The following is a 20619-nucleotide window of genomic DNA, read 5'->3' on the forward strand; positions in this document are numbered from 1 at the left end:
AAGAGGGTCTCTCACTGAACATGAAGCTCCCCATTTCAGCTAGACCGACTAGCAAGCAAGTCCCTGGGACCCTCCTGTCTCTGCACCCTTGGCACTGGGATTGCAGAAGCACACCATCATGCCTGACTTTTACATGTGTGGAGATTCAAACTCTGGTCCTCAAATTTGCATTTTCTCCACAGTCATCTCCTCAACCGACAAAAGTTCTTTAAGATGCCAACTTTCCTTTTTGTGCAGGAAGTGGCTGGGCAGACTATCTCAGGGAAAACAGCTGGGGTAGGATTGGGTCTGCCTCCCAAAGAGGGACTGCCATCACACCTTCAAATCAGGCAGCCTGGCGAGTGACAATCACAGCCTGAGGCTATGCACCAACCCTTGAAAGTGTTGTTGTCACAGTGGCAAGCATAGCATGGTATCAGGTTGGAACAGAAGGCAGGATGTGGAACAGCAGCGGGGAATAAGGGAACCAGTGACAGGGTAGTTGGCCTGCTCTAACCAAAATAGTGCTTTTATAATGTTGCTACTGGCGTGTTATCAAAGGGGTAGCTTCAAGCTGGAGAGGCAGTCTAGGAATGGCAGAAGCTGGCAGGAAAGAAGGCAGGCTCACAGACAGCTAGCTCTGCTTTCAGAGGAAAAGGAAGGGCTCAGGGTCTGTCTGGACCCCCAGGGTAGTGTTTATTCTGCAAGGAGCATATGCTTAAGGGTGGGAGCAGCCCACCACCATCATGGCCTCTGGGCCTCCTGCTCACTCCTTATAGAAGGAAGAAACAAGGTTCTTTCTAAGAGTCTGCTCTCAATCAGCTCCGAGTCCTCTGCTGTACGTAGCCTTGGCAGCTCACACAGGCACTCAAGGAACAAAGAGGTAGAATCCACTGAAATAGAAAAACAAAATCCTATATTGCCTGATCTACTGAGCCTTTCTATTCCCCAGAGCCCAACTGAAAAAGACTCATAGGTACCCTAGGAAAAAGTACCACAGGCTAGGTAAAAACACCCTGATGTCCTCCAGTGGGGACAGCTAACCAGTGTGCAACATAACTGTCCCCATTAGTACTCTTTGTTTGTTTGATTTTTGAGACAGGGTTTTACTCTATGGCCAGGTTGTCCTAGAACTCACTATGTAGCCCAGGATAGCTTCTGCTTCAGCTTCTCAAGTGCTGAAATTACAGTTATGAGCCACCATGCCTAGTTTTGTTTTTAGATGAAAGTTGCCTTTTTAAAAACTCAGCACATATCTTAACCTTTATAACAGGTTCAAAATATGAGCCAAAAGCCACCTAGGAAAGGTTTGAAGTGTAGAGTTCAGGCAGTGAAGACAAATCACAACTTCCACCACACACTATAAAACAGTGTTTTCAGAGGGACACTGTCTATGCCAAACACAAAACCCAAACCACCACAAATGCTACACATATTTTGTGGGTCACTCAGCTCTGCACACACATTGAGAAAGGTCTAGAAGAATGCGTGTCATGTTTCAGTGGCAATAGTTACTCCAGGAGGGTTAGGGAAGGATGGAAGAAAAGATCTGCACTTCAGGCCAATGGGCAGTGAGTTTTTATTTGTAAGGAGGCTAGTTTCACATGTTATTTGAATAGCAAGTCAAATCAACCTCTCTCTCCAAAATAAATAAGCAAATAGGATCAGTGGCTCTTCTGTTCCAGATAGCCTTCATCGTACCATTGCTGTGCCCTCTGCAATGGTAAGATGGAGATGCCAGTATCCTGCTTTGGGCCACCTCCTGGCATTCCCCTGAAATCTCTCCCCTTTATCTCACTGCTCAAAACTTCCAGAAATAATACTTCCTCTCATGTCCTCCTTTCCCAACTACACCCTATCCAACAACATAGCCACCAGCCCCTTCCCAGCACCCTCCACTGCTGCCCCCAAACAGCCACCAGCTTCTCTGCTGGGACCCCACAGTGGCTCGCCTGGGTCTACTGCTCCTGCCCATGCTGTTCCCTCTGCAGATCTCTTGTTTCCCAGAGACCCTATTGGCTTTGGTTTATCACTTCCTTCCCCTGAGCTCATTCTTCAACAGGGACTTCTTCAAGACCTGACCTAACAACTTGTGCACTCCATGTTGCTTCCACCCCACTTTGTTTTTCTGATGCTCTTCATATTTTATTTATTGCTGAGTCTGCCTCCAACCATGCAGGCCTGTATTCCAAGAATATAACTGTTTCCTACATGAGTGCCTAGCACATAGTAGGCACTCGGTGAATACCTTTGGTGGATGGATAGATGGATGGATGGATGGATGGTTGAGCATACAGTCTTCACTACAAAGCCTGGGCCACGTGAGCAGCCACATCAACCCTCATCCTATGCCTTCTCTTCAGCAGGGACTGCTTGTGACTCCTGAGCTCTTGCTTGCAGTTGGGGCTGAATCTGTTCTCCTGATCTCTCTTTCCACCCCCTAATGCCGCTTCTTCCTGAAGTCCCTATCCTGTAAGCTGAAGCTTTCTTCCCTGGACCTGGGGTCTATCTCTACCACTGCATGGTTAAAAGGGTTCACTGCTCTGTGCTGGGGGGAGGATTTGCCAAGGACTTTGCATGCATTAGGTCCCTGGATCATGCCAACTGTAAAGCAGCTATTGCTATTCTCCCTGTTTTCTAGCCACAGAAGGGGAGAGGCAGAGCATGAGCTGGAGCCTAGCCTCACTGACTCCATGGTCTAGGATGGGAATTTTACATTAGTTCCTCCATGAAACTGGAAGTTCTGAGACTTCAGCAAAGACAAGGTGCCCAGAAAGCTCCAGAAAGAAATGGCCATGGCTCCCAATGAACACAAACAACAGGGGCTGATGTCACAGGCCTCAGACATAGGCCAGCCCTCCCTGACACCACATGAAGCCTGAGTACCTTTCATTTGTCAAACTAAAACAAGCAGCTGGACTGTGGACTCACCCTGTTGTCAGTTACAAGGTTACAGCCTAAGATTCCTGGAAGCCAGGTCAGGACCTGTGACCATGCTGCTGGCTGTGGGTGGCCCAGGAGCAGACAACAGAGTGAACTAATAACCTGGGAAGTTTGGATTAGAAGGTCTAGGAAGGAGCTGATATTCTCTCTCTCTCTCTCTCTCTCTCTCTCTCTCTCTCTCTCTCTCTCTCCCTCCCTCCCTCCTTGTCTCCTTCTCTCCTTTACTTCTTCCCTTCCCCCTTGCTTTATTCCCTCCCTCCATCAATATGTAGCCCAGGTCTTCCTGCCTGTGCCTCCTGGGTGCTGGGATTAGAGGCCTGGCTACTCTCATGAAAGGAGGTAAACGAATTTAGAAGTCATTGAATTTTCTGCCAGATGAACTAAGAAACTGGGAAAGCTAAGTTAGTCACAGTGGAGTCTTCCTATAATCCCAGCACTTGGAAGGATGAGGCAGGAGGATTAGATAAGTTTAAGGCTCATCTGGGCTACAGAGTAAGTACCAGGCCAGTAAGGTCTATATGGCAAGACCTTGTCTCAAGAGAAAAATGAGAGATAATGAAAGTAAGTTGGCTTACACCAAGCATGAAGAACGCTGCAGTAAGAATGAGCTATCAAAATAAGAACTGCAAAAAGATGATGTCCTGGGAGCCTGCAGTCCATCTGCACATGACCCCCCCCCACACACACACACCCTGCTCATGGTTTCTGAAAAGCAACCCTTCTTCAAAGAGATACACAGTCCTCTTCTACACCTCCAGATAGTGTTGTTATTATTTTAAATCCAAGTCCTGAGAAACACAATACTCAGCAGAGGTACCATAAAAAGTAACAGCATTACCTTAGTGCCTAGCCATGGTAAATAACACCATGTGGCTGTTAACATTATCATAATCAAGCCACAAGGGCATACTATTACAGGAACTGGACAAATTAATCATCTTTTCTAGCCATCTAAATTACTCTTCCTAGAGGGTGGCATGTCATAGGACTTTGTCCTTGGTCTCATCCCAGGTCATAATTTTATCGATGGCTATTAGAGGCTGTTTATAAAGCCTGAGGATGACATCTAGATGGGAGACAAAGAAAAAATGGATGATGGAATCTAAGTTCAGGACAATTTTGACAGGCTAGAGATGGACCATGGAAGGTTTGACAGACTGCACTGAGAAGGGGAAGGCTCTGGATAAGGAGAGGCACTGGGAGGGTAAGCAAGACTGAAGGAAAGTACAAAGGGAAGAAGACAGGGCTTAAAATCAACAGTATGGGGGCTGGGGAGATGGCTCAGACACAAAGGATCTGCTGCACAGCATAAGGACCTGAATTCCAATTCCTAACACACATGCAAAAGCCAGGCATGGCTGTGCAGGGCTGCAAGCCCAGTCCTGGGACAGGGAGCACAAAAACATATGGATTCCTGCAGCTCACTAGCTAAACAGCTAATGATGAGCTCCAGGTTCAGTGAGAGACCCTATCTCAAAAAATAAGATTTCGAACAATTGAGGAAGATACTCATCATTAACCCCTGACCTCTGCACACACCTGCACACACATGTGTATGCACAAAGCCAACAGCATGCTATAGCTCCAAAAACCACTAACACAACACAAGCAATAAATGTATTAGAACACTGGCTCTGAGCTAGGTGTGGTAGTGCATACCTGTAATCCTAGCACTGGGAGGCAAGGTGAAACACTGCCAACAAAGGAAGGGAGAAGAAAGGAAAAGAGAGGAATGTTTGCTCAGGACAAGAGAGGGGAGGTGTTCTAGCATTATTTCAATACTTGTCATGCACTATTTCAATAGATACTTTCATTAGCTTATGAGGGGGCTGCTATTATCTTTTGCCCTCATTTTACAGGTGAGGAGCTGAGGCATAAAGAAATGAAGAGACTGTGTTAAGTAGGTTGGAACAAGATAGCATCTAAACCAGACACACTTTGTCCCTACAGTCTACACTGACTGTTCCACAGCTGGACTTCTTCATGGTTTCTGAGACAGAGAAAGGTGGTCAAGAAGATAGAAATCCTACAGGAAGCCACCTTGAGAACTGGTCAGGTTGGCTCAGCTCTGGCAGAGGAGCCGATCTACACAGCAGCCTCTCCCCACCCACATCCAAACAAGCAACACCATCCAAAGCCCATGACAGCCTGGGCAAATGAGAGGGTGCCAAATGGCAGATTATAAATGTTAAGAAATCCTGAGAACTGGATGGCAGACAGGAAGAAGCTGGGCACAGGGGAGGGTGTTGGGTTGCTGCTCCAAACCCTGAGGCATCACAGTCTTCAGGAAGATGAGGCCCCAGATTGGTGTCAGAGACTGGAGGGAAACTCATAAGAAGTGGCAGATGGTGGTCCTTCCACCTGCCCAGTGTTCAGGAACTATGGCAGTGGACTTCTGGCACAGAAAGGCAAGACATAGCTGGAGAAAAGGAGGTGGGAGGGCTCAGAAGACCAACTAATAGATGAGTGTCACATTACGGCAGCAAATTCCATCCCTTGCCCAAATCACTGGTGGCAAATTACATTAAAAAAACAAAACAACAAAATCAGAATCCAGAGAAAAGACAGGCAATCAAGGTACATATTTATAATCATTCAACGGCCAGGAAAACCAACAACAGGAACAAGAGGGGCCAATTTAATAATAAGGAAAAATAATCAAAGAAAAGCAAAGCCATATAAGCAGAATCCTTATGACACACTTAAGCCATATCAATGGCACATAACTATCCTGTATGTTTTTCTGATAATGTAAGGCTAATGCAGAAGGATCCTGAGCTTCAAGACCCTTCCTCAAAAGAAACCATTTAATTAATTAATAAACAAAACAAAGAACCAATACTAAACAAAACCCCAATACCTATATTTATTATGATCAGAAGGATAAAGGGAAACATTGCATCCATCAAACAATAAGAGCCTATAAAAAATTAATTTGAAATCACAGAGAAAATTTAGCTATTGAAATCATGCGATTAAAGACTAAGGAAAAGACTGAAGATACAGACAGAGCAAAAAATTAGTGCTCTGGAAGATCACATGGAGGCATTTACCTACAACACAGAAATAAGGACTGGCAAAGGGTATAATGTTCACTATTGGTAAGGTTTGAGTGAGATGAGCTTTTAAAGTTTTTTGTTAGGAGACCCTTCCTGCCTACCCAATCCCCCAGAGGGACCTGGAGGCAATATAGAGCAGCTAGCATTGGCCCAATTCCTGTCTTGCCCCTCTACCCTCTGGTAGAGAGGGGAGTGCCAAGGGCTCTCCCAGGCCACCTCTCCTTCTGGGAGAGAGAGAGAGAGAGAGAGACAGAGACAGAGAGAGAGAGAGAGAGAGAGAGAGAGAGAGAGAGAAGGAATAGACCCCACCTGTATGCACTGGAAGAAGAGATGGGAAGACGACAGTATAAGAACACATCGAACAACAGAAAGACTTACATGACACCACCAGAGTCAGGGATTCTACACCAGCAAGACCTGAACATCAGATGAAGCAGAAGAGAATGACCTTAAAAACAACTTCATGAAAATGACAGAGGCCCTCAAAAAGAATGTGAGAAAATCCCTTAAAGAAATGGAAGAAAAAAACAAACAAAAAATGCAAGAAATCAACAAATCTCTTAAAGAAAGCAAGGAAAGCCAAGAAAAAACAATCAAACAGATGAAGGAAATAATTCAAACAGTTCAAGACCTGAAAACTGAAATAGAAACAATAAAGGAAACACAAACTGAGGGATTGCTGGAAATAGAAAAGCTGGGTTCAGGAACTACAGATGCAAGCATAACCAACAGAATACAAGAGATGGAAGAGAGAATCTCAGGCACTAAAAATAAATAAACTAGAGGAAATAAATTCGTCGACCAAAGAAAATCCTAAATCCAACAAATCCTTAACACAAAATATCCAGGAAATATGGGACACTGTGAAAAGACCAAACCTAAGAATAATAGGTATAGAAGAAGGTAAAGAAGCCCAGCTCAAAAGCTCAGAAAACATATGCAACAAAAATCATAGAAGAAAACTTTCCCAGCCTGAAGAAGGAAATGCCTATGAAAGTACAAGCTTACCGAACACCAAATAGACTGAACCAAAATAAAAAGTCCCCTCGTCACATAATAATCAAAACCCCAAACATACAGAATAAAGAAAGAATATTAACAGTAGCGAAGGGAAAAGGCCAAGTAACATATAAAGGCAGACCTATCAGAATTACACCTGACTTCTGAAAGCCGGAAGGTCCTGGATAGATGTTCTACAAACACTAAGAGACCACAGATGCCAGCCCAGACTACTATACCCAGCAAAACTCTCAATCACTATTGATGGAGAAAACAAGATATTCCATAACAAAACCAGATTTACATAATACATATCCACAAATCCAGTCCTACAGAAAATTCTAGAAGGAAAACTCCAAGCCAAAAAAGTTAACTACACTCACAGGAATCTAGGCAATAGATAATCACACTTAACCAAAAGCCAGAAATAGGGGGAAAACTCACACACAATACCACTACCAAAAACAAATCCAAAACAAACAAGAATCAACAATCAATGGTCATTAATATCCCTCAATATAATGGTCTTAACACACCTATAAAAAGACACATGCTAACTGAATGGATACGAAGAAAGAATCCATCCTTCTCTGCTGCATACAAGAAACACACTTCACCTTCAAAGACAGATATTACCTCAGAGTTAAGGGTTGGGGAAAGATTTTCCAAGCAAATGGCCCTAAGAAACAAGCTGGTGTAGCTATCCTAATATCTAACAATTAGACTTCAAACTAAAATCAATCAAAAGAGATGAAGAAGGTCATTTCATATTCATCACAGGAAAAATCCATCAAGATGAAGTCTCAATTCTCAACATCTACACACCAAAATCAAAGGTACCCACATTTGTTAAAGAAACGTTACTAAAACTCAAATCACACATTAAACTCCACACACTTATAGTGGGTGACTTCAACACCCCACTCTTACCAGTGGACAGAAACACCAGACAGAAACTTAACAAAGAAACAAAGGAACTAACAGAAGTTATGACCCAATTTAACAGACATCTATAGACCATTCCATCCAAGCACAAAAGAATATACCTTCTTCTCAGCATCACATGCAACCTTCTCTAAAATCGAACACATACTTGGCAATAAAGCAAACCTCAACAGATAAAAAAAAATTGGAATAGCCCCCTATTCCTTGTCGGACCACCATGGCATAAAATTAGAACTTAGCAACAACACAAATTGCAGAAACCCTACAAACTCATGGAAATTGAACAATGCTCAACTGCGTCACTCCCGGGTAAAGGAAGAAATAAAGAAAGCAATCAAAGACTTTCTAGAATTCAATGAAAATGAGGGCATAACATACCCAAACCTATGGGAAACTCTGAAAGCAGTGCTAAGAGGAAAGTTCATAGCACCAAGTGCCCACATAAAGAAACTGGTGCATAGCCACACTAGAGAATTGACAGAACACCTGAAACCTGTAGAACAAAAAGAAGCAAACTCACCCAGGAGTAGACACCAGGAAATACTCAAATTGAGAGCTGAAATCAATAAAGTAGAAACAAAGAAAACAATACAAAGAATCAATGAAACAAAAAGTTGGTTCTTTGAAAAAAACCAACAAGATAGACAAACCATTATCCAACCTAATCAAAAGGCAGAAAGAGAACATGCAAACCAACAAAATCAGAAATGAAAAGGGGGACATAACAACAGACACTGGGGAAATCCAGAGAATCATCAGGTCATAATTTGAAAACCTGTACTCCACAAAATTGGAACATTTAAAGGAAATGGACAATTTTCTGGATAGATATCACTTACCACAATTAAATCAAGAACAGATAAGCAATTTAAATAGACCTCTAACTCCTAACGAAATAGAAGCTGTCATCAAAAGTTTCTCAACCAAAAAAAGCCCAGGGCCAGATGGTTTCAGTGCAGAATTCTACCAGAAATTCAAAGAAGAGCTAATACCAATACTCCTCAAATTGTTCTACACAATAGAATCAGAAGGATCATTACCAAACTCTTTTTATGAGGCTACAATTACCTTGGTAGCCAAACCACACAAAGACACAACTAAGATAGAGAACTACATACCAATCTCTCTCATGAACATTGATGCAAAAAATACTCAATAAAATACTGGCAAATCGAATCCAAGGACACATAAGAAAAATCATCCACCATGATCAAGTAGGATTTATCCCAGGGATGCAGGGATGGTTCAACATACAAAAATCCATCAATGTAATCCACCACATAAACAAACTGAAAAGGAAAAACCACATGATCATCTCACTAGATGCTGAAAAAGCCTTCGACAAAATTCAACACTTCTTCATGATAAAGGTCTTGGAGAGATCAGGGATAACAAGAACATACCTAAACATAATAAAGGCAATACACAGCAAACTGACAGCCAATATTAAATGGAGAAAAACTCAATGTGATTCCTCTAAAACCAGGAACAAAACAAGATTGTTCATTCTCTCCATATCTCTTCAATACGTTCTTGAAGTTCTTGCTAGAGCAATAAGACAACAAAAGGAGATCAAGGGGATATAAATTGGAAAGGAAGAAGTCAAATTGTCACTATTTGCTAATACCAATGATATGATAGTTTACATAAGTGACCCGAAGGAATTCTACCAGGGAACTCCTATGGCTGATAAACACCTTCAGCAAAGTGGCAGGATACAAGACTAACTAAAAAAAAAAAAAATCAGTAGCCCTACTATATATAGACAAGTCCCCAAAAAATAAGGGACTGAGAAAGAAATCAAAGAAACATCACCCTTTACAATAGCCACAAACAATATAAATTATCTTGGGGTAACTCTAACCAAACAGGTGAAAGACCTGTATGACAAGAAATTTGAGTCATTAAAGAAAGAAATTAAAGGAGACAGCAGAAAATGGAAAGATCTCCCATGCTCTTGGATAGGTAGGATCAACATAGTAAAAATGGCAGTCTTACCAAATGGAAATCTTACCAAAAGCAATCTACAGATTCAACGCAATCCCTATCAAAATCCCATCACAATTCTTCACAGACCTTGAAAGGACAATTCTCAACTTTATATGGAAAAACAAAAGACCCAGGATAGCCAAAACAACCCTGTACAATAAAGGAACTTTAGGAGGCATCACTATCCCTGACTTTAAGCTCTACTATAGAGCTATAGTAATGCAAACAGCTTGGTATTGGCACAAAAACAGACTGATAGACCAATGGAATTGAATTGAAGACCCTGATATTAATCCACACACTTATGAACATCTGATCTTTGACAAAGAAGCTAAAACTATGCAATGGAAAAAAGAAAGCATCTTCAACAAATGGTGCTGGTGTAACTGGATGCTGGCATGTAGAAGACTGCAGATATCCATATCTATCTCTAAGCACGAAACTTAAGTCCAAATAGATCAAAGACCTCAACATAAATCCAGTCACACTGAACCTCCTAGAAGAGAAAGTGGGAGGTACCCTTGAACTAACTGGTACAGGAGAACGCTTCCTGAACGTGAACAACAGTAGCACAGACACTGAGATCAACAATAAATGGGACCTCCTAAAACTGAGAAGCTTCTGTAAGGCAAAGGACACAGTCAACAAGACAAAACAGCAGCCCACAGAATGGGAAAAGATCTTCACCAACCCCACATCAGATAGAGGGCTGATCTCCAAAATATACAAAGAACTCAAGAAGCTAGTCACCAAAACACCAAATAATTTAATTAAAAATTGGGGGTACAGAACTAAACAGAGAATTCTCAATAGAGGAATCTAAAATGGCTGAAAGACACTTAAGAAACTGTTCAACATACTTAGCCATCAGGGAAATGCAAATCAAAACAACTCTGAGATACCATCTTATACCTGTTAGAATGGCTAAAATCAAAAACACCAACAACAGTTTATGCTGGAGAGGATGTGGAGAAAGTGGAACAGTTTTCCATTGCTGGTGGGAATGCAAACTCATACAGCCACTTTGGAAATCAGTATGGTGGTTTCTCAGGAAAATGGGAACCAGCCTACCTCAAGATCCAGCAATTCCACTCTTTTAACGCATATACCCAAAGGATGCACATTCATACAAGGACATCTGTTCAACTATGTTCATAGCAGCATTATTTGTAATAGCCAGAACCTGGAAGCAACCTATATTCCCCTCAACTGAAGAATGGATGGAGAAAATGTGGTACATGTACTTAATGGAGTACTACTCAGAGGGAAAAAAAAAATCAATGGGATCTTGAAATTTGCAGGCAATGGATGGAATTAGAAGAAACCATCCTAAGTGAAGTAACCCAGTCACAAAAAGACAAACATGGTATGTACTCACTCATATATGGATATTAGACATAGATCAAAGGATTACCAACCTACAATCCACACCTCCAGAGAAGCAAGGAGGACCATAAGAGAGACATACACGGTCCCCCAGTGAAGCGGAAAAGACAAGAGCCCCTGAACAAATTGGGAGCATGAGGGGAGGGAGGTAGGAGAAAGAGGAGGGGAGAAGAGGAGTGGGAGAGGAGAACATGAGGGATCAGGAAGATTGAGTTGGGAGAGAAATACAGACACATCAATAGAGGGAGCCACTATAGGTTTAAAGAGAAATCTGTCACTAGGGAATTGTACAGAGATCCACAAGGATGACCCCAACTAGGAACCTAAGCAATAGTGGAGAGGCTACCTTAAATATCCTTCCCCTATAATGAGAATGTTGACTACCCTAAACGTCACTATAGAGCCTTCATCCAGTAGCTAATGGAAGCAGAAGCAGGCACCCACAGCTAAGCACTGAACCATACTCCTGGAATCCAGTTGTAGAGAGGGAGGAGGGATGAGCAAAGCAGTCAAGACCATGCTGGAGAAACCTACAGAACCAGCTGAGCTGACATAGTGAGTGCACACGGACCAGCATTGGACTGAACCAGGCCCTCTGAATGCGGGTGCCAGTTAAGAGGCCTGGGCAGGCTATGTGACCTCTAACAGTGGAACCAATATTTATCCCTAGTGCACAAATGGACTTTGGGAGCCCATTCCTTATGGAGGGATACTATTTCAGCCCAGATACACGGAGGAGGGCCTAGGCCCTCCCCCAAATGATGTGACAGACTTTGATGATCCCCATGGACGGCCTCACCATCCTTGGGGTGGTCAGGGGGTGGGTTGGGGGGGTTGATAGGGGGCATGGGAGGATGGGAAGGAGAGGGAACAGGGGATTGATATGTAAAATGATTGTTTCTAAATTTAAAAAGGAAGAATAAATAAATAGTTTTTTGTTAGAAGTGAAAATTAAGTTTTTCTCATAAGTCTATTGGCAATTTTACCACAAAAGTCAAACAAATCCTATTATATAAGCTAGGGACCTGCAAATTTCAATCAGTTTTAAACTTGCCAGCCACATATTTTTATAAATAAAACTGTATTGAAACACAGCCACACTCATTAAGGCTGCTTTTGTATATGGCAGCATTGAGTAACTCTGAGGGGCATTGTGCACATGCCTTTAATTTTAGCAATTGGAAGGCAGAGGTAGGCAGATAAATCTCTGTGAGTTTGAGGCCAGCCTGGTCTACATAGTGAGTTTCAGGACAGCCAGGACTATGTAGAGAGACCCTGTCCAAAACAAACAAACAAACAAAAAAGAGTGATCTAGACTACACATACACATAAACAGTGAAATGTTTATTATCTGGCCCTTTAAAAAAAAAAAAGGTTGCTAATGCCTGGTTTAGGGCATTCTTAATTGGATTTTCTGTTATTTGTGGCAAGTACACTTTTGACTAAACAATAATGAAATGCTTAAACAGACAAAGTTTTAGAAGATGAGCATCTGAGCCAGGTGCATCGGCATAAATGTATAACCCAGCACTCGGAAGGCTGGGGTAGGTTTGGGGCATACAGTGAGTTCAAAGTTATCTTGAGCTACAGGCAAAATTCTATCTCAAAAAGAGAGAAAAAAATCCAGTTATCAAACTGTTAATAGTGAGGAAGAGAATGAGGTAAGGAGTAAACTGGATATGGTAGGGTGTGTGTGTGTGTGTGTGTGTGTGTGTGTGTGTGTGTAGGCCAGGGGATGCCAAGTGTCTTAAGCCACTTTCTATCTTACTCCCTTTAAGCAGAGTCTCTTGCTGAGCCTGAAGTCAACATTGCAGCAAGGCCAGAAGTCTATAAGTCCTTTGCATCGGCTTGTCTCTCCCCACAATGCTTAGGTTATAAGCATAAGTTAACATTTTACATGGGTTCTGGGGACTCAAACTCAGGTCTTCCTACTTGTAACAGTAAGCACTCTTACCCACCATAACACCTCCTTAGCCCCATGAGGTATATTTATGTAATACACAAAGAAAACCTTTTTAGTAACGACATTCTATTCTAATTATTTTACAAGTTAAGTTTTCTAAGAAAAACTGAAGGTCTACTTCAGAATGGCAAAGAATGAACTAGTACACACACACACACACACACACACACACACACACACACACACACACACACGAACTTTATGGATACATTTAAAAGAAAAACCAGACATAAAAATTAAATATACTGTGATTTGTCTTATAGGAAGTTCAAACAGGCAAAATTGTGTTGCTCTGAGTCCAGGTCATGGTTACTCTGGAGAAGTGTTAACTGAGAAGGGTCATGAAGAAGTCTCCTAGGCACTAGGTGTGTTCTCTGTTTTGATGTAGGTAGTGCAAACATGAGTGCATTAACATAGAAAGTTCATTAAAAGCATGCACTTAAAGATTGTTCATTTAATTATATACAAATTAAACTTCAATCAGTAAAGCAGTTAAGGCTGGAGGTAGAGAGATGGCTCAGCAGGTAAGAGTACTTGCTACTCTTGCAGGCGACCTGGGTTCAATTCCCAGCACCCAGCTCACAACCATCTATAACTCCAGTTCCAGGAGATCTGATGCCCTTTTCTGGCATCTGTGGGTACCAGGCATGCACATGGTGTATGTACATGCAGACAAAACACCCATATGTATAACAATAAGAAATATAAAACTATATTTTAAATTAGTGTTCACAATAGAAGGTGGGTATTTTTCAACTGTTCCTAATTAAATGATGATTCAAAAAATTCTTAAGTATTTGTAATTTTGAAGGAAAAATGCTTGAAGAAACTAAAATTTAAATAAAAAACCCAAGATGGAGAGGCTGACAAGATGGCTAAGGAACTGGGTTTGGATTTCCTGGATTCACATGGTAGATGTAGAAAACCAGCTCCTGCATGGTGTCCTCAGAACTCCACATGTGCCCCATGGCGTAATCCTCCATGAACATACACACTTATAATTAAATGAATATAATTTTAAAAAATTAAAACAAGATAGATTAGGTAGTAAAATGAAGTAATACTTATAGTTTTATATATGTTCTAGTTTCTCTACAATCAGTATTCATTAGTTCAAGAATCTTAAGCCAGCAGTAGTGGCTCACACATTTAATCCCAGGACTCAGGAGGCAGAGGCAGGTGGATATCTCTGAGTTTGAGACCAAACTGGCCTACAGAATGAGTTCCAGGACAACCAAGGATACACAGTGAAACCCTATCTTGAATACTATCACCCTCCCCCTCAAAAGAAAAGACTCTTAGAAAAAAAGACTAAAAATGTATGTAGATGGTACAGGCCTCTACAGGTGTTGTCAGTGTAAATCCTACTTTTCCTGCTCCAACTCCACTGATACCAGTTGATAGAGCCTGGAACAGACAAGGGCCCTGTGGAGAAAGAAACTGAAAACACAGCATCTGAAGATTGTGTTCTGAGGACTCTACATATATTATTCCCTTGATTATCTCTCCAACTCCACAAGAAGAGCATTGGCAGCTCCATTCTGCAGATAAGGAAACTGAGGCCCAGAGAGGCTACAAACTTCCAGACACTGAATAGCTAGTAATTGGTAAGGCCTGAATACAAACCTTGGCAGTGTGACCCAGACCCTGATCTGGATCGCTCTGCCTTGCCAACTCTTTCCAACAGCCACACGAGTGGCCTGAGGATGTGTCTTAGAAATGTTAGATTATTCACCAGATGGTGGTGGTGCATGCCTTTAATCCCAGCACTTGGGAGGCAGAGGCAGGAAGATTTCTGTGAGTTGGAGACCAGCCTGATCTACAGAGCGAGCTCCAGGACAACACGGAGAAACCCTGTATTGAAAAACCAAAGGGAAGGAAAGAAGGAAGGAAGGAAGGAAAGAAGGAAGAAAAGATGAGTGAAAGAGTTAGATTTCTCTCTACTGGGAGAAAGCAGATGAAGCCCTGACTGGTTGAGTATTGTTGATATGAACATGGACATCTCAAAGACGTCCAATGCCTCAGACGCATGGTAATGGCAAGATCTTCCTCGGGTCAGGCTCAGGAGAATGGCAAAGCCTGTTCAGAGTACAGATATTGGCTGTGTATAGAAAGTATCAGCCATGGCTTTCTCCTCCCAGATGACTGCAGCCTGAGACCAGTCTCTTACTAAGATCCCTGATACAGCATGACAATTCCTCCCAGAACATCCACACAGCACTGGAGATTGTAACCCATCTAGGGATGATGTTGAGTCTACAGTGTAGGTTGCACACAAATGCCAAACACAGCCTGTGCTTTCTCATATCCATGGGGTCCCTGGAAGCAACTTCTGTAGAGACTGTGTGACAGGGAGATACACAATCACTTTGATGGCCTCTGATCAGAACCCACTGTGGTTAACTACCCGCTTTGGATGGGGGAGGTATGAGATTAGGAACAATTTAGTTTTATGCCATCTGGCCATTGCCACCTCTGCCCTCTTACCTGTCCAGACACAGACTAGGGTCCTAATTTTAGCTATGAGCCTACATAAGGTGTAGGGAAAAGAAAGGTGGCATGGAAGACAGCTTGTGGCCAACATTGGGCTGCACCTGGTGTTTCTCTCAACTCCATGAGGAGAGGAAATTGAATATCAGGAGGCTAGAATGTGCCCCAAAGGGCCTAATGCTGTCACCTCTTTGTCAGGTGGCACAACAGAGCACACTGGCTTGGCCCTATACTTGCTAGACTACCTGAGGCAGGTGGCCACACCCAGAACCTAGACTTCTCACACGTAAGAGCAGGACAACACTGCTGAGTACAGAGAGAGTGGAGACAACTGGCACTTGGTGTGGAAGCTGCTGTGAACAACTGCACTTACCTGTCAGCTCTATTACTCCTGTCAAAAAGTGGCCATGTGGTTGATGGCTGGCTTTGCCTGCCTACCATATTTTTTTCTAGTCTTCTGCGATACTAAGCCAATTTTCTTTTAGGAAACTATCCCTTTCTAACTATGTTAATGTGGGACTCCTCACCCCTCCCTCCTTTGTGACCTGGCTGGTGGATCTCAATCTGGGCACTCAACTTGGCTGACCTCCAATCCTTCTGCTAGGACCGCTGACAGTACGGGCACTGTCAGGAAGGAGGAGGGGGAGGTGAAGGAAAACAGCACCCTCCACTTACTCAGGGCTACAATAAGTTAGGTACTGTTCCTGGTTCCCAATGAGGCTGGTGCTGCTTCCATCACAACTAGGGCTCCATGTGTTCAAGCTTCCTGAGGAATTGAGGCGCCGGGACTCATTGCCAGGTTCTCGGATTCCAGCCCCTGGCACACACTTACTGGCCTTTATGCAGTGAGCTGGGGTAGCTGGCAGCAACCCTGTTACAGACAGGGGATTGTATGCATGAAGAATGAATTGCCACCAGGTAGTGGCATACTCTTTAGTCCCAGCACTAGGGAGGCAGAGGCAGGCATGGATCTCTGTAAGTTCGAGAACAGCCTGGTCTACAGATTGAGTTCCAGGATAGACTGGGCTACACAGGGAAACCTCATCTCAAAAAACCAAAGCAAAACATAACAAAAAAAAAAAAAAAAAAAAAAAAAAAAAAAAACAAAGAGTGGATTGCCATGGTAAAAGTAGGAGTCCAGAGGAACTGAGTCCAAACACTTGGATCCAGCTATACCTGATTATTCTGGCTAGTTTTACAATCAACTTGACACAAGCTAGAGTACTTTGGGTTGAGGAAACCTCATTTGACAAAATTCCCCAACTAGACTGGCCTGTAGGAAAGCCTGTGGTAAATTTTTTATTGAAGTTTGAAGTGGGAAGGCCCAGCACACTGTAAGTGATGCCACCCTGGGCTGGTGGTCCTGGGTGCTATAAGAAAGCAGGCTGAGCAAGCCATGAGGAGAAAGTCAGTAAGCAGCAGTCCTTTATGGCTTCTACATCAGCTCCTGTCTCCAGGTTCCTGCCCCGACTGCCTTCAATGATGAACTGTGACGTGGAAGAGTAAGGGAAATAAAGAGTAAGGGAAATAAACGCCTTCCACTCCAAGATACTTTGTGTCATAGTGTTTCATCACAGCAACAGAAAACCCTAAGGCAGACATTGGTGTTCCCTGCCTCTGAAGTTTGCAGCACTGTGAACCTGCAATTTCCCCTTTTTCAATGAAGCTCATGTAAGGACTTCTATCACTTATGCAGGGCCCAGGGCCCAGGACCCACAGCCCACAGACTATGGATCCTAATAAAGTTGAAGCCACTGGCTTTTGTCACACCTAAATGAGCAGAGAGCTAACAGCACAGATGGGAGGAAGTAAGTGTCCTTGTGGCATCAGGAGTAGGGCCATGTGGCTGTTGTCCACTCAGAGGTGCCGGCTGCTTCCATCCTGGAGACATCTTTCCTGAGACACTTGCAGGTGCCACTTTTCCATAGATGGTACCATTCTCTTTTCTAATACAATTCTATATTCCACACACTGCTTTTTCCAAGTGGAGGGAGGAGGCAAGTGTTAAAGGCAATTTCATGCCTCAGATCTGAGGATAGAGGAGACTTTGATGATGCTCTATACAAGGGCACATTGCTTATCCAAAACAGACTCTTTCTGCTCAGAAATTGCAGCTCTCTGAAGGGCTTTTTTTCCCTAGAGTTTAATCTTGTGCTAGAAGCTTAGCTGATGCCAGAAAGGTTTTAGACATGTCAATCTCCTTCCTGGCATTTTATCAGAAATTGATTCTCTTTGCTGTTTGGCATGTGAGTCTTGGCCTTGCCCTTGTTAAACTAGGGTTTGGGGGCTGGGTTTATAGATGTATCTCCTGCAGCTCCCAGGGGTCTCAGGAGATTCAGAGGGAAGGCAAGTCCTATGGGAAGGATTATGGCTGCTCTTTGATGGCACTACATGGTACAAACACTGGGGTTGTCTGTGTTCAGCTCTCTCCCAGAAAGACTTCTACTCCTCCTGGATTTGAAACAATTTTTCACAATTATTTGTGTGGGTGTGTGAGTGTTGGGGTGTGAGGGTGTGTAGGTCACAGGACAATTTATGATAATCCATCCTCTCTTTCTACTATGTGAGTCCCAGAGATTGAACTAAGGTTATCAAGATTAGCAACAAGCACCTTTACCCATCTGGCCAGCCTGGCATCTTGGCTTTGAAGGCATGTGCCTTCCAAACATGCTCCTTTCCCTGCAATCCCTAAACTATAGCCTTCAACACCAATGGAACCCCCAGGATCTACAGACTCGGCTTAAAGCACTTCACCCACTGGAACCTACAGAATATGCACCAACCCTATAGCATCAATTCTGTATCATCCCCACCCTAAATAGAGAGCTGTGCCGCCAGAGGCTGAGTCACTTGAGTGACAGGTAGCCTAGGAACCTGAGCCCCTTCTGTAGGGGCCACATGATTTCTACCTTTCTGCATGACTTGTTTGCCCTCTTTAAAGTCCCCAAGGTGCCACTGCTGGCCAATTTCTCAAAACCTATAGGGACCAGGACCTCATGGTGCAGAAAGACAGACAATGTTAATTTCACACTGGGAATGCATTTGGCAGTTGAATCCAAAATGGAATTTCATTCTTCTCTGCCCAGAAATCAGAACTAAAAGGTTTCATTCCCGTAAAAGCACACATTTGGAGAGTCCACTGCCACAGCAGGGTCTAGTGACGCAGCATGCACTCTCCTTGCTCGCTCATTCCTTCCACTTTTAAGTGCTTTCTTCTTCCGCCTCTTACTCCACTTCTTTTTTGTGCTGCTGATCAAACCTGGAGTCTTGCACATGCTGGGCAAGCACTCTACACTCTACCTCAACCCTAGAATGAACACTCCCCCATCCCCCAAAAAGACAAGATCTTACACATATGATAGAAGGGGGACAGCTCTTAGTCACCCAGAAGGCTGAGCTGCAAGGATGCTGAGAATTAAGTCAAGGAAGGAAGGAGGTGTGTGCTGCTGGATGTTTGGTAGCACTGGGACCCTACAAGAATTGCCACTGTCACTAAGCTAAGGGCTAGAAGATGGCTCTCAAAAGTGAGCTTCTAGATATACCTGCAAGTCCTTCTCAAGCAAACTGTGCTGCTGCCATCCACAAGACAAGTAAGTAATCCGGGGAAGCTTGGGGTGGGCTACAAAAGGCCTGATGCAGGCACTGCTGCCAAAGCCAGCCACACTTGATTCTGGCCAGCAATCAAGACTCTACCCTTCTTAGTCACTCTTAGCACATTGACTGGAAACATTGTTTTCAGTTAATCACATACCCTTCCATCCAATGATTCTAGTCTTAGGAGTTCACCTTTGGCTGCTTTTGCACACATGTATTAAGCTCCTGCTCTTGATCATTCCTTAAAATGTTTTTTATTGTGCCTGGCAGTGGTGGTGCATGCCTTTAATACAGCACTTGGGAGGCAGAGGCAGGCGGATCTCTATGATTTCAAGACCAGCCTGGTCTACAAGAGCTAGTTCCAGGACAGCCCCCAAAGCCACAGAGAAACCCTGTCTTGAAAAAACACACAAAAAAGTTTTTATTGTAACAAGAGACCATTAATAGCCTAGAGTGTCATTTACAGGAACTAATAGCACACTCACGTTATTAGTTAGCAACCAAATCCCATCTGAGCTGACGTGCGACTGCAGACTGTATTTACCCTACTTGGTATGCTTGTCATGATTTGCTGTGATATGTGAATGTGTTGTATCACAGTGTACTTCTGCAGGACCTACTGGGTTTCTATTACTTTCCAGACATAAGAAAATGAAACACATTTATTTCCAAGTTCCCAAATAAAGGATCATGTTCTAGTACATCTGTGGTGAAAGAGAAGGACATCATAAAAAGAACAAAGGCAGTCTACATGTCCTGCTACAGGATATCTTCCAAGACAGGTTAGGTGTGAGAAGGAAGGATAGAGGAGGGAGAAAGAAGGGATAGGGGAGGGGGGAGGGAAGGAGACAGAGAGACCAGGTGGAGTTAGGGCCTGGTGCAGATACCTGGATGCCCTGGGACAATGAGAGACTGCCTCAAAAAAAAAAAAAAAAAAAAAAAAAAAAAGATAGCACAGCACCTGAGGAGCATCACTCAAGGTATCACTTGCCATTCGAGCACATGCACATAAATGCACACACAGCCCACACGAAACCACCAAGAAGAGAGTAGGTGGATGGGAACAGGACACCTATGACTACTTAGTGGTTGTTTCTTGAAAAGGGAACTGAGTATTTACCAGGAGAACAGCAAACCTTCAACTATTCCTATTTGTATTGCTGTGCTGAGGATCGAACTTGGGGCATCGGACATATTAGGTAAGCGTTTTGTAATGGAACCACATACCCAGCCCCTTCTCCCAAGTATCTCCAGCATGGATTGGATGGCCGA

The 20619-nt window shown here is 43.2% G+C and overlaps 1 protein-coding gene across 10 annotated transcripts in view; it reads right to left on the minus strand.

Moving 5' to 3' along the window:
- Positions 1 to 20619, minus strand: part of Katnip (katanin interacting protein) — a 176469-nt gene that overhangs the window by 127269 nt on the left and 28581 nt on the right. The window lies entirely within an intron of this gene.

The sequence above is a fragment of the Cricetulus griseus genome, chromosome 3 (genome assembly GCF_003668045.3).
Source record: "Cricetulus griseus strain 17A/GY chromosome 3, alternate assembly CriGri-PICRH-1.0, whole genome shotgun sequence".
Taxonomy (NCBI): Eukaryota; Metazoa; Chordata; class Mammalia; order Rodentia; family Cricetidae; genus Cricetulus; species Cricetulus griseus.